At 47.7% G+C, this 11650-nt stretch overlaps 1 long non-coding RNA gene across 1 annotated transcript in view; it reads right to left on the reverse strand.

Moving 5' to 3' along the window:
- The window catches only part of LOC106150091, a 36946-nt gene extending 25804 nt beyond the window's left edge, over positions 1 to 11142 (reverse strand). The window contains exon 1 of the long non-coding RNA XR_001236697.1: positions 10923 to 11142. This is a non-coding gene — a long non-coding RNA (uncharacterized LOC106150091). The remainder of the gene's footprint in view (positions 1 to 10922) is intronic.
- Between the last annotated feature and the right edge of the window lie 508 nt (positions 11143 to 11650).

Consider the following 11650-nt stretch of genomic DNA (forward strand, 5'->3'; position numbering starts at 1 on the left):
GCGCTCTGACTCTTTTGGAGAGATCCTACTCAGAAGCCCACCAGTGTAATAAACTGCCTCCTTAACACTTGGTGCAGTTTCTTCTTGTGTTTGGTCTGTTTTCTGCAACAACACCTTTAATCTGAGCATCACACTTTATCCCAGCATTATACGCTCTAGATCCAGCCACCTGTGAAAAAGCCCCACCTATGACTGCATGAGGCTTCGGAGGGACATCTAGACAGGAGCCATAATACCAGCAATCACTGGAGTCTAGGAAAAGGTGAAGATTCTCCCCTAGAGCCTTCAGAGGCAGCATGGCCTTCTGACACCTTGATTTCAATTCCCCAAATTGCAGAACTGTCAGGGAGTCAGTGTCTGGTTCTAAGCTGCATGATTCGTGGTGATTTTTTACAGCAGGAACCAATACAGAGATATTAAACTTTCATTCTTTTATTTTTATACTCACCCTGAAAGGATGATATGAGATTATTAGAAAAATATTCAATAAAGTTAGATTTGGGTTCAAATAATAATTTTACTACTAACGAGTTATGTGTCTCTAAAAGGTAACCTCAATGCTTTATCTTAGTTTTATCATTAGCAAAATAAGGATACAAACATGTTACACATAGAATTTACTCAAGGACAAAGAGTGCTGAAAAGTGGGGAAATTTCACAAACTATAGAAACTTCTGCTGTGTCAGTTATTTGCTTCCCCCTCATTCATCTGTGAGCCCATTTCCAGAGGTCTGTCCACATATTCCCACTCAAGGACTAGCTCATCAGGTTATGTGCAAATTCTACTGTTTTGCTGACTATCTAATCCACTTTTTATCTTTATATTTTGTGTTTGTCTTGCTACTCATTTTCTTAAATTCTTAGGTTAGACATTCAGTGGTTTTTTTCTCATGTATTCTTATTTTTTAGTGCAAATATAAATGTATAAACCTATCTCCGATTGGTTTTAGCTGCATTATCTGTATTGCTTCTCTCACTTTTTTCCTAAATAGATCGCAGTGTGTATTTAACTTTCTCACTGAGTTCTTGTTAATTTTAGCCTGTACTCTCAGCATCATGCTTTGCCCTCACTGACCTGGGAGTCCTTGTTTTTGTGGTTATTATCATGATGCTGAAACTAGAAAATTTAAATTTTTCTGAACATCTTTCTCCATGACATCTTTTAAGACCAAGTATATCATGGCTGAAAAGAGTAAGGATTTCTTATTTTCTCATCATGAAAGCATGAGTCATGGAATTCCAGTAGCTCTTTGGATTCAGACACGTGTCAAGGGGTAAGACTGAAATGTACGCATATCTTCCTGTTAGTTCTGTTCCACCAAGAACTAAAGAAACCAGTGGCTCTGCTGAAAGGGGAAGTGTTACCAACACTCCTCAGTGGTCCTGACCTTTATGAATTATGTTCCACGATGACAGCATAAACATCACTCTTTCCTTAAGACTTAGCACAAGGTGCAAGCTCTCTGAAATGTTCACAAACCACCTCAGTACAAAGGAAATGGGCAGTTACTCCTGATATGTCAACTTCATCTGGATAAGAAACAGCTAGCAAGTAAGTAAAGCATGCTGCTGGTACATCTCAGGGGTCACAGAGGTGTGGACTTGGGTACTGTATATGGCTTCTCACTCTCTCCTGCTTCTCTCTGCCCTTTCTTATTCTGCTCCTGGCCACCATGAACTGAGCAGCTTCATTCCTCCATGTCCTTCCACCATGATGTTTCCACCATGAAGCTAACTGACCATGGACTGACCCCCCAAGCTCTGTAAACCTTGGACTAAATTGAACCTGTCCTCCTTTAAGTTGTGTAGGGCATTGCATCCAGTAACAGGAAAGCTCATACACTCTCCTTTTTCAGAACATACAATTTGCCCACAAGTACAGGACTTAGCCCTCACTCCTTAACTGTACTGCAAACTCTTTATCAGTAATAGCATGTCTTACACTTCTTTCCATCTTTCCTTATGCCAGCCTCTAGCTTCTAACCTCTTCAATTAAATATCAGACAACAAATACTGTGATTGATTGTAGCTCTTTTATTTCCTGGTATAACCAGTATTGGGGATTGCACCGAAGCTTTGCCCTGAGCTACATCCCTAGCTTTTATTCTATTTTTTTATTTTAAGAGAGAATCTTGCTAAGTTCCCCAGGCTTGGCTCAGACTTGCAATCTTCCTGCACTGGCCTCTTGGAATGCTGCGATTACAGGTATGCACCACCACACCCAGATTGCAGTTTTCTCAGGACAGGTCCTAAAAAGGAGTGTGACTATGAAATTTAAGGTCAGAGATTTGAAGTAGACAAGTGATAAAATCCAAAACCTTTTAAAAACTGTTTTGAAATGTTGGGGCTGCTGCCTTGAATGCATTTTTGTGTGTGTACTGGGGCTTGAACCCAGGGCCTTTGCACTAGCTCTTTCTTTATTTTTTATTTTGAGACAGGATCCTTTAAGTCACTAAGTTACTCGGTCTGGGATCAAACTTGTGATCCACCTGCCTCATCCTCCCAGATGCTGGAATTATAGGTGTGTACTGTTACATCCAACTCAAATGCATCCTTTGAAGTAAGGGAACATCCCAAACATCTGTGTACACTGTGAAGAAGTAAAAATGGTCAATCATACTTGGAAAACTGCAGCCACCTGTGGACTTGCATGCTGCTGAAAACAGTGGTGACACGGGTCCCCATGGTTCCCACAACCAGTCCCACATACCTGGGGTGCTTTACAACTCTCATGACCCCATCCTGCGTGAGTTCACCTGGTGCTCAAGGCAAGTCAGGGCTACATGTTCATTTTAGAAAGTAAGTATTTGGGGTTCAGAAAAGATGACTGGTCTGCCCAAGGCCACAAAGTAATAGGTAAGTGAAATGGAATTCCAGTCCAGTGTTCCAGATGGATGTGAGAGCTCTTGAAATGGACCTCTGCACAGCTCAGTGTCCAGCTGTAATGACCCGTGTCCATGCAGGGATCCCCTGTGGGGAGGTATCACTGGGAGACACCAGACACGGGCCCTGTGTGGGAGGGACTTGCAGATTTGTACCCTAACAGTGACAGTGCACAAAAGTCAGACCTGCTGTAAGTGCCATGAAAGGATTAAGATGTTTAGTAAGGATAATAGTGGCATTTGTTGAGCCTTTATTTTGTGCTAATTCTTATCCTAACCACTCTGCTGGCTCCCAGCAAGGGCTTATGAATTGCCAGCCATTTTATACATTTTAAAATAAGATCAAGGATTGCTATTCGTTAAAAGGGAAGAATCTTTAAAATTGAAATTGCCCGAGTATCTTCACACAGGAGCGGCTAATTATCTGGGGAAATGAGAACCTGGGAGGAGCTGCTGGGGCCTGTTCTTGGGAAACGGTTAAGGGTGCAGAGTCAGGAGGGAAGGACAGTGGGCAGCACAGGATTCTTGCACAGACGTGGGGTCAGAGCAGCAGGGAGGGCGAAAGGCAGGCATTGCCCTCGAGCAGCTGGAGACTACTCCCGATGGACAGGGTGGCTCCAGCTGGAGCCCCATGGAGGGTGGGGCTCCCCCTGCTCAGCCCACCCTGAGGACAAGGCACAGAGTTTCCAAGGCTATTTGTTTGTAGGTTATATTTTTCCTGAACAGAATCCAAATTTCTTTGTTTTCACAGACAGCACCATAGTTTCCAAAGGAAAAAAAACATAAACTTATTGGGCCAAGGGCTTTCCCTGAGAAATATCCTAATGGCTATGGGCCAAGACCCAGTTCCACCAAACACTGGACTCAGAACAACTGGCAGCAGGCTGGGGCCTTCTCCAGGCCTCGCAAGGAGGCTGGCTTGAATTCATTCCCTGTAATGTGCCTTGTTGTCTCCATTCCAACTAAACTCCCACCTAGGGCTGTAGGAAAGCAGCACACATGTGGCAGGACACCTCCCAGAAGGCATTCGGGTAGTCCCTGCGAGGTCAGCCTGGACACTCATCCTCCTGAGCGTTCCCTGGAAGCGATGACCCTGGCTCCCATCCTGGACATCAGCGTGGGTGGTGGCTCTTGCAGTGCTCTGCAGGCCTCCCATGGCCTTATGACTGCATCAGCTTCCTAGCTACATGCCCTCACCCCTCCAAGTCACCCTCACCCCTCCCTGGGTGCCAGGGCTGAACTCAGGGTGGAACGATGGGAGTGCAGCAATCAGGAGTGCGGCTGCAGTAATAGGGAGTGTGTAATTTGTTGCAAACTAGAAAATGAACAAAAGCAAATGAGTCTGTCTTTATTGTCACCACGCACAGCAATTCTGAGCAGTGTCATGGGAGTGTCAGTGCGTGTACATGGGAGTGATGCGCCCGAAGCTGGTGGCAGGAGATGGGGGAGTGAGGATTTTATCTCCTGACTGGAAGGACAGGGATAAAATACCCCCCACTACCTCCCCTAGGTATGCCACTGCTGGGAACACCTTCCAACCCTGTTCTCAGGGTCAGAAAAAGGTAGAGTGGTGGTTAGCTGGTCAGTAGCCGCTCACTAAGGCCCATAGTGTGCAGGTCTATGCTGCCATTTCACAAGCGTGAGCTCTACTTTCCCAGCAACCCTGAAGCACACACATCTATGCATCTCCACTGGGTCATTCATCAGAGGAGGGAACTGAAAAACTCATCCAGCCTCCTAACATCAGGAAGTAGGGAGACATCAAAAGCACCCTGTGCAGCTTGGAGTCTCATTTCTCCGTTCCACCAGCCAACCTATGAGTCCTTAGCCTTGTGCCTGGAATAGCATGTCTTTCAAGACCCAGAGCCACACACCACACATCCTGTCCTTCAGGAGTGCACAGCCTCATGCAGAGAGAAGCTCGTGCAACTCCACCTGCTTCAGCTTAGCATGAGACAGGTGGTTTTAGGAGTAAAGTGGACCGACACATCACCCTACTTAAGATCCAAAGGGTAGGAAGATTGGCAAGAGAAGGGATTAGCACTGTTGAATTTACCAAGCAGACACTGTTTGGATGCTGCACACATGCTTTCCTGCTGGAATCTTACCACAACACCTCTGAGGTGGGGCTCACTGCTCTGAGTTCTCACAGTGTTCAGAGAGATCAGGCATCTCACCCAGCAGTACAGAGCAGCTAAGAGCAAGCAGATCCAGGATTGGAGCAGAGCCCTCTCTGATTAGAATGGGTCCTCTGCCCTAGCAGCCTCCTAATGAGGAGGGGGTGGAATGCCTACCCCTGAGGTTTTCTCAGGGACTGGGAATACATAATGTAAACAGGAGGACAAGGTAAAGGAAAACAGTAATTCCTATTGCTCTTGTGCCTGACAACATACAAGATGCCTTCTCGTCCATAATCTGACTGACTCTCTAGGAACTTGGAGGGGCAGGCACTGTCTCCATGTATGGATGAGATCACAGAGGCCTCAGTGAGGCTATGCTGCTTTCCTGAGGTCGCACCAGCTGCTGCAGAGTCTGGGGGCGTGGCCACCCTCCCGTGTGTCACCAGATGTAAGCAGTAGGTACACTTGCATCGAGGCAGAGGCTTTACCCAAGGAGGTCAGCTGTGTAATTCCAGCCCTCCTGCTTTGCAGACAAGGAAATGGAATCCAAAGAGCATAAAAAATGTGTCTCAGTGGTGGAATGGGGGCTAGATCACAGCCCCAGAAGAGCACACATGCTCCCTTTCTACCCCGTGACATGGAGCACATTATTCACTTATTTCCTCACTTGGGTAAGGTTGCCCATCACTTGGGAGGGGGCCTCTCCCTAAAAGATTTCCCCTGATAACCCCCAGGTCCCCTGCAAATGCCACCACCACATCTTGATGCTAAAACTTGCAACTCACTAAGACACTTAAGCCTGTTTTCCAATAGAAAGCGAACTACCCCCCCCCCGAAAAAAACCCAATCCAACAGTCAGTCCCCCGCAACAGTGTCACATCTCACATAAGCCCTGTCTCATACATCTCTGCCTTCCCTGGCTGCCTTGAGATTCTCTGCCAATTCTAAACCAAGCTATAAAACTGCTGCACTGCAAATGAATTTCCAGGTTTCCACACTAAGATCCTATAATGATGAGGATTAAACAAGCAAAGTAAAGGCTAGATGACTTCTAAGAATGCCAACTGTGCTTTGTCCAGAGCTGGTCTGGGTGCTACAAAGCAGAAGCTGTCATTGTCGCTGCTTTGGGACATTGTAAGGTGTAAGTCAGAGCTCAAAAAGACAGGGCAGAGTTGGGGAGATGTCTAGGCCTGGGAACTGTTAAGTATTCCAGGGGAGAAATGAGGCTCAAAGAGGTTAAGGAGCACACTGAAGGTCACCCAGCTTTGCAAGGAGGTGAGAAAGAAGGCAGAGCGGCCGGGCTTTTGAAGAAGCATGTATTTATCACTCTCAAAGCCAAGAGGCTGCAAGTATGTTCTGGCGGCCCAGGCCCCTGGCTACCTCCTACCTGTGTGTGTCCTCTTGTCCCACAGTACAGTGAGTTCTACCTGCATGGGGCGGCCTGAGGCAGGAGCACTTCCAGGTCATCCCCTTTCATTCTGCCTGATTGTGTCAGATGAAGTTGGGCTCCACCCACTTCTGGAGGACTCCTTCCCGCTCTTTGAGGGAGGCGCTCTGGCAGGCCTCCATGGTCAGTACTAGCAGCTATCCTGGGGCCTTGGGGTGCTGTTAAGTGCCAAGGCACTGCTAAGGCCCCACCACCGTCAAGGTGAAGCTACCCTCTGCCTTTCATACCACCCCCTGTCAGTGCAAATAACTTTTACATTTCTGGGAAAACAAACTTGGGAAGGATTTGGCCAGTTTATTTTAAGGAAGAGGTAGTAAAATGCCTCCTATTTTACATTTCAGAAACTCACTCTGACTTTCTCCTGTTGTGACCACTGAAATTCATTTTAGGGCTGGGGATGGAGCTCAGCGGTAGAACTATTGCCTACCATGTCCATGGCCCTAGGTTCCATCCTCAGCACTGGAAAAGAAAGAAAGAAAGAAAGAAAGAAAGAAAGAAAGAAAGAAAGAAAGAAAGAAAGAAAGAAAGAAAGAAAGAAAGAAAAAGAAAGAAAGGAGAAAGATTACATTGTTTTAAAGATTATATTGTACTGTTTTAAAGATATTGTTCTTTTGTTTCCTTCCATAAGCCTTCATTTTGGTGCAAATAAAAGCAATGAAAATGGGACAAGGTATCCTGCTCAACTTTTCCCTGGTAGTCCTTGCCCCATTCATTCAATCACTCATTCATTCACAGTGGATTGAACTTAGAACAAGCTGCCATGGCTGGTCTTAGCCCATCTACTAGATCATCCTTGACCCCAGGAGCTTTGGAGGAGAATAATCTAGGGCCCAGCCCTGCCACCCCCACACAATTACCACAGCCCTCCTGTTGTCCTCTCACATGCCCAGCACCTTCCCCGTCGGGTCTGGCCCTTGCCTCTCCACCTGCTTGGAAAACGCTTCCTCCTGCTCTTCCTCTGGCTTCCTCCACACTGTGTCCAGGGCTCTGCCAAATACCACTTGTTCAAAGTGTCTTTCCGCACTTCAGTCTACAACATGTGCCCATCCCTCACCACACTTGCCTTTGTTTGGCCTCCACATCTCTTCATAGCGTTCCTTACTGCCTGAAGTGCCATATTTATTCTTTACTTAATCTCTTTTTCCTCCAGGAGGAAGTAACCTCCATGAGAGAAAACACTGACTAGTTAACTGCTGTATTCATGACCCCTAAGATAGCACCTAGCAGATGGCAGCCACCAGAGATACCATGAACAAAGAAGGAAGAAATCAAACTTACCTTCTTCAGCTTCTTGTTTATGAAATAAAGTAATTTCAGGGAGAGATCTCCCAGTTTCCAAATGCTTAGAAACTGGGAGATCTGTAGCTACAATCCCATGAGAGAGCATCTGTGTTAGCTGCAGGTTAAGAAACTATCCCAAACCCTGAAGTGGATCCCTATTGGTCAGACAGAAGACAGTGGGCCCTGAGAGGTTGCAACCTAGATACAGACTCAGCATCATTACAATATCTGACAATGGCATTGTGCATATGCCTGTGTGTGTGTGCACATGTGTGTGCATATGTGTGTGTGCGCAAGTGTGTGCATGTGTGTAGAGATGTTGTAGCTGATTAAGGGAGACAGACTGGTAAACAACGTTAAAGTGCTAGCAAATGTCAGCAGCTGAGTCTACATGGCCGAACATGCAAAAGGAACCAGTTCCGGGGGCAGGGAATAGAGCTCAGCGGCACAAGTGCCTGCCTGGCAAGCACAAGGTCCTGAGTTCAATTCTCAGTACCCAAAAAAATAAAATAAAATAAAATAGGGCCTCACTGTGTAGTTCAGCCTGGGATTTTGGGGCCGGGGATATAGCTCAGCAGCACAGTGCCTGCCTGGCAAGTGTGAGGTCGTGAGTTCAATTCCTGGTACCGCAAAAAAAAAAGAAAAAGGAAACAGTTCCCTTCATTTGAGGCAGGTAGAGGTTCAGAAGGTCTTGCTGGAGGAAGTCATACTTCAGCTAACTCTTGATGAACAGGGACTCACCAGGCTCCACAAGGATGGAGTCAGGGGACTCTAGGCTGACAAGCAGGCTGTCCAAAGGCCTGGCTGGCTGACGTGGTCCATCAGAAGTGTAGCCTGGAGCTGGCGTGTGACTGAAGACCAGGCTGAGGAGTGAGCAGGTATCCAGACGATCAGCCCCGAGTCAGACAGACCTGAGCTCAAGAGCTGGCTGTGTCCTTGCTGGGTTCAGCCTCCTGGAAACAGATCCTGGCACATGTCCAGGTGCTAATGGGGGCACGGACAGGACCCAAAGCCCTGGGAGTCTTTATTTGTTTAAAGAGAAAATACTGAAAAATGCATCCTTGCTTTGATTTGCTTTGAATAATGATGTTTATGTTGAACTTGAAACTCATTAAAAGAGGGTGTGAGGTTTTTGTTTATGTAGGATCACAAAAGAGGCAGAGAAGCCTCCACTAAGGTGATCATAGAATCCTGAGTCTGGTCTCTAGCTCCTCCAGGGGTGCAGGGAAAATGAAGAGGTGCAATAAGTCAGACCCAGGAACTGGAGTTGCACACAGCTTCCATTCTCCTGGAGAGAGTTTCAAAGCTTCTGAGTACCACCTCCTTCTTGTCTAAGGCGCTATTTCCTTTACACACCGACTGTGAGGGATTTCAAATAATGGGCCCGAAAGCAGCTGGTATGCAGCAGGTGTCAGCTGAGCCTAACCATGTGTCCTCTGCAGCCTCATCCTGGTTGTAAAGGTGTCCTCTGAGTCCCCGGGGGCTGGCCCTCTCCACAGCCTGTCTACCTCCTGTGCAAGGAAGCACTAACCATTGAGTGCTTGGCAGGGGGTGAAGTTCACCGAATTTCCTCGAGGCTGTTTTGACCTTCAGGACACAGCCATGATGAACACTGGGAATCTGGGGATTTGTTGCCTAGAACCCACCAGATTTAAGGTCTTTTAAAATTTGAAACTTTCTAAAATTGCTTTGGAAATATACACAATGCACATTTTTGTTTCCAACCGTTATGTTTTTCCTCTTCTTCTTTTCCACATTTAACTTAAGGCTCAAACGCAGGAGCCAAACTTGAAATGATCATAACATTGGAGCAATGAAAGCGACAACAGCTTACTCTCACACGGCAGGAGGACCTACAGTCCGTATCTAATACTGCTACCACTTATAGCAAGAATTATCACAGGACCCCAAAGAGGGAATGGAGGAGAGGAAGGATCCTGGGCCTTTGATACTACAGTCATAAACTATTTCTGAAATGATTAAGTGATAAATACAGTGAATTTGCCTTCAGTTCTGGGAACCCCAGAAGACAATAATTCTTAAAGACAGAAGCTGTTATTTGTATTAAAAGGTCCAAACCTTGGGCGCGTGCAGCTTCAGTCTGTTTAAGCAAAAGATCACCACGTCCAGGGAGGAGGAGCTCAGATGTGCAAAACACCTACTACACACCGGTGCTCTGGGGAAAGGCTCTTGCATGTGTCTCTTCCTGTGCTGTTTGGTCATTTTCAAGCTGTCATGTGGAGCATGGAGGAGTCGCTTGGAGGGCAGAGACACTAGCAGTGCTGGGTATCCACTGTGTGTGAGGACCCTGGTTATGTGAAACACAATGGAAGTGCATGGAGAGAACGCCCCTGGCCTGAGAGGAGCCTGCCTGGGCTGATGAGGGCCAGGCACAGTGAGTGCTAACTCTGTCCCCACAGCCTGGCATGGAGCCCCACACACCTGTGGAGTGTAGAACATTCCACTCTATATGCTGGGACTCCATGTAGGAACCTCAGTCTCCTGATTCCTCAGCCTCCTTCCTGTGACAGGGACATCGGTGAGACCTCTCTCATACTGCAATTGCAGAATAAGTGAGCTAATAGGTGTAAAGTGCTTAAGACAGTGCTGGTGAGTAGTTTAAAAGCTGCAGACATCATCACAGTGGCCTTGCCTGATGCTGGCACCCCAGCTCTCCTCGCCCTGAGATGTGGCCCTTTCCTCCCACCTAGAAACAAGAACATGTGCCTGCCTCGGGCATCGATTTCCTAATTGGCCAACTTGAGATCCCTATTCAGGCCTGCCCAACAAGAACAGTAAAACACACATTTAATTAGTTCTCTAAATGTCCAGGTCCTTAAAGACTGGCACACATTCACCTCAAAACAATTACATGAGGTCAGTATTGCTAACCCCCATTTTGCAGATACAGAAACTGAGACCCATTAAGTAATTTTCTCAGGTGGGGACTGAATCCAGGCCAGAGAAGCTGACTGGTCTCAGGGACTAGGCCAGGCGAGGACTGCAGTCCCCACCGAAACCTGCACAAAGATTTTCCACCCACATCCTGGGCTGGGTGGGGGTGTGGGCGCTGGCTGGCCTAGCAGGGTGTGGCCGGAGACCAGGCCAGGCCCCAGCAGCGGCCCCAGCTCAGGAGGGCCCCACTCCCAGATAGGCGTCCTCACGTGCCACCCCTCCTTGGCCTCAGCTTACCCACGTGTGCACAGGCCCAAAGTACGCTCCAGGAAAAGGTGTGGAAACAGCCCAGGTTTCTTTGAAGATTCCTATTTTCAGCTAAGACAATTCTGAGCATCTTACACTCTCCTCCATCATTATTTATTTGATAGTTTTTAATTTAAAAATAAAAGTTTAATTTATCTCAGCTGTCACCCAGAAAATTGGCCTGTGATTTATCCTGTGGTTGAGCCCTGCTCCAACCCTCCCTGGCCTGTCTGGGCTCCTGTGGACTTCTCTGTTGCTGAGGACTGTTTATGGTCTCCTTGACGACTGGCTTGGAGGAAGTCTGAACTGAAGAGGTGCATGGTCTCTCCTTCTGCCTTTTTCTGCCCGGGGACCTTAATGGAGCCGCTGTAATTCACCAAGTCTGCCATCTGTGACTGGGGATGACAGGGGCTCCTACAGGTTGCCGGACCCAGGAAGCTGTGTGTCCGTGCCTGGCGGCAGGGGACCACAAGGAGGACTTGGCCTCCCTCCTTTGGGCCCAGGAGCTGCTGGGGGACTCGGGGACCAGGGCACAAGGTGGGGCTCTGCACAGAAGGGAGGGGACAGTTCAGAGCAGCCACATAGCCCGCACCCGGCATCCAGGATGGGCAGGGCTGAGGTCGCCCTCAGGGTGGGGAGCCTGCGCTGACGCCTGGTGCACCTCCCACATGCTGGCACTTTCCCACGCTGGTGTCTTCACACACGTCTGGGAGGGGAGA

The sequence above is a fragment of the Chinchilla lanigera genome, unplaced genomic scaffold, assembly GCF_000276665.1.
Source record: "Chinchilla lanigera isolate Chin_1 unplaced genomic scaffold, ChiLan1.0 scaffold00063, whole genome shotgun sequence".
Taxonomy (NCBI): domain Eukaryota; kingdom Metazoa; phylum Chordata; class Mammalia; order Rodentia; family Chinchillidae; genus Chinchilla; species Chinchilla lanigera.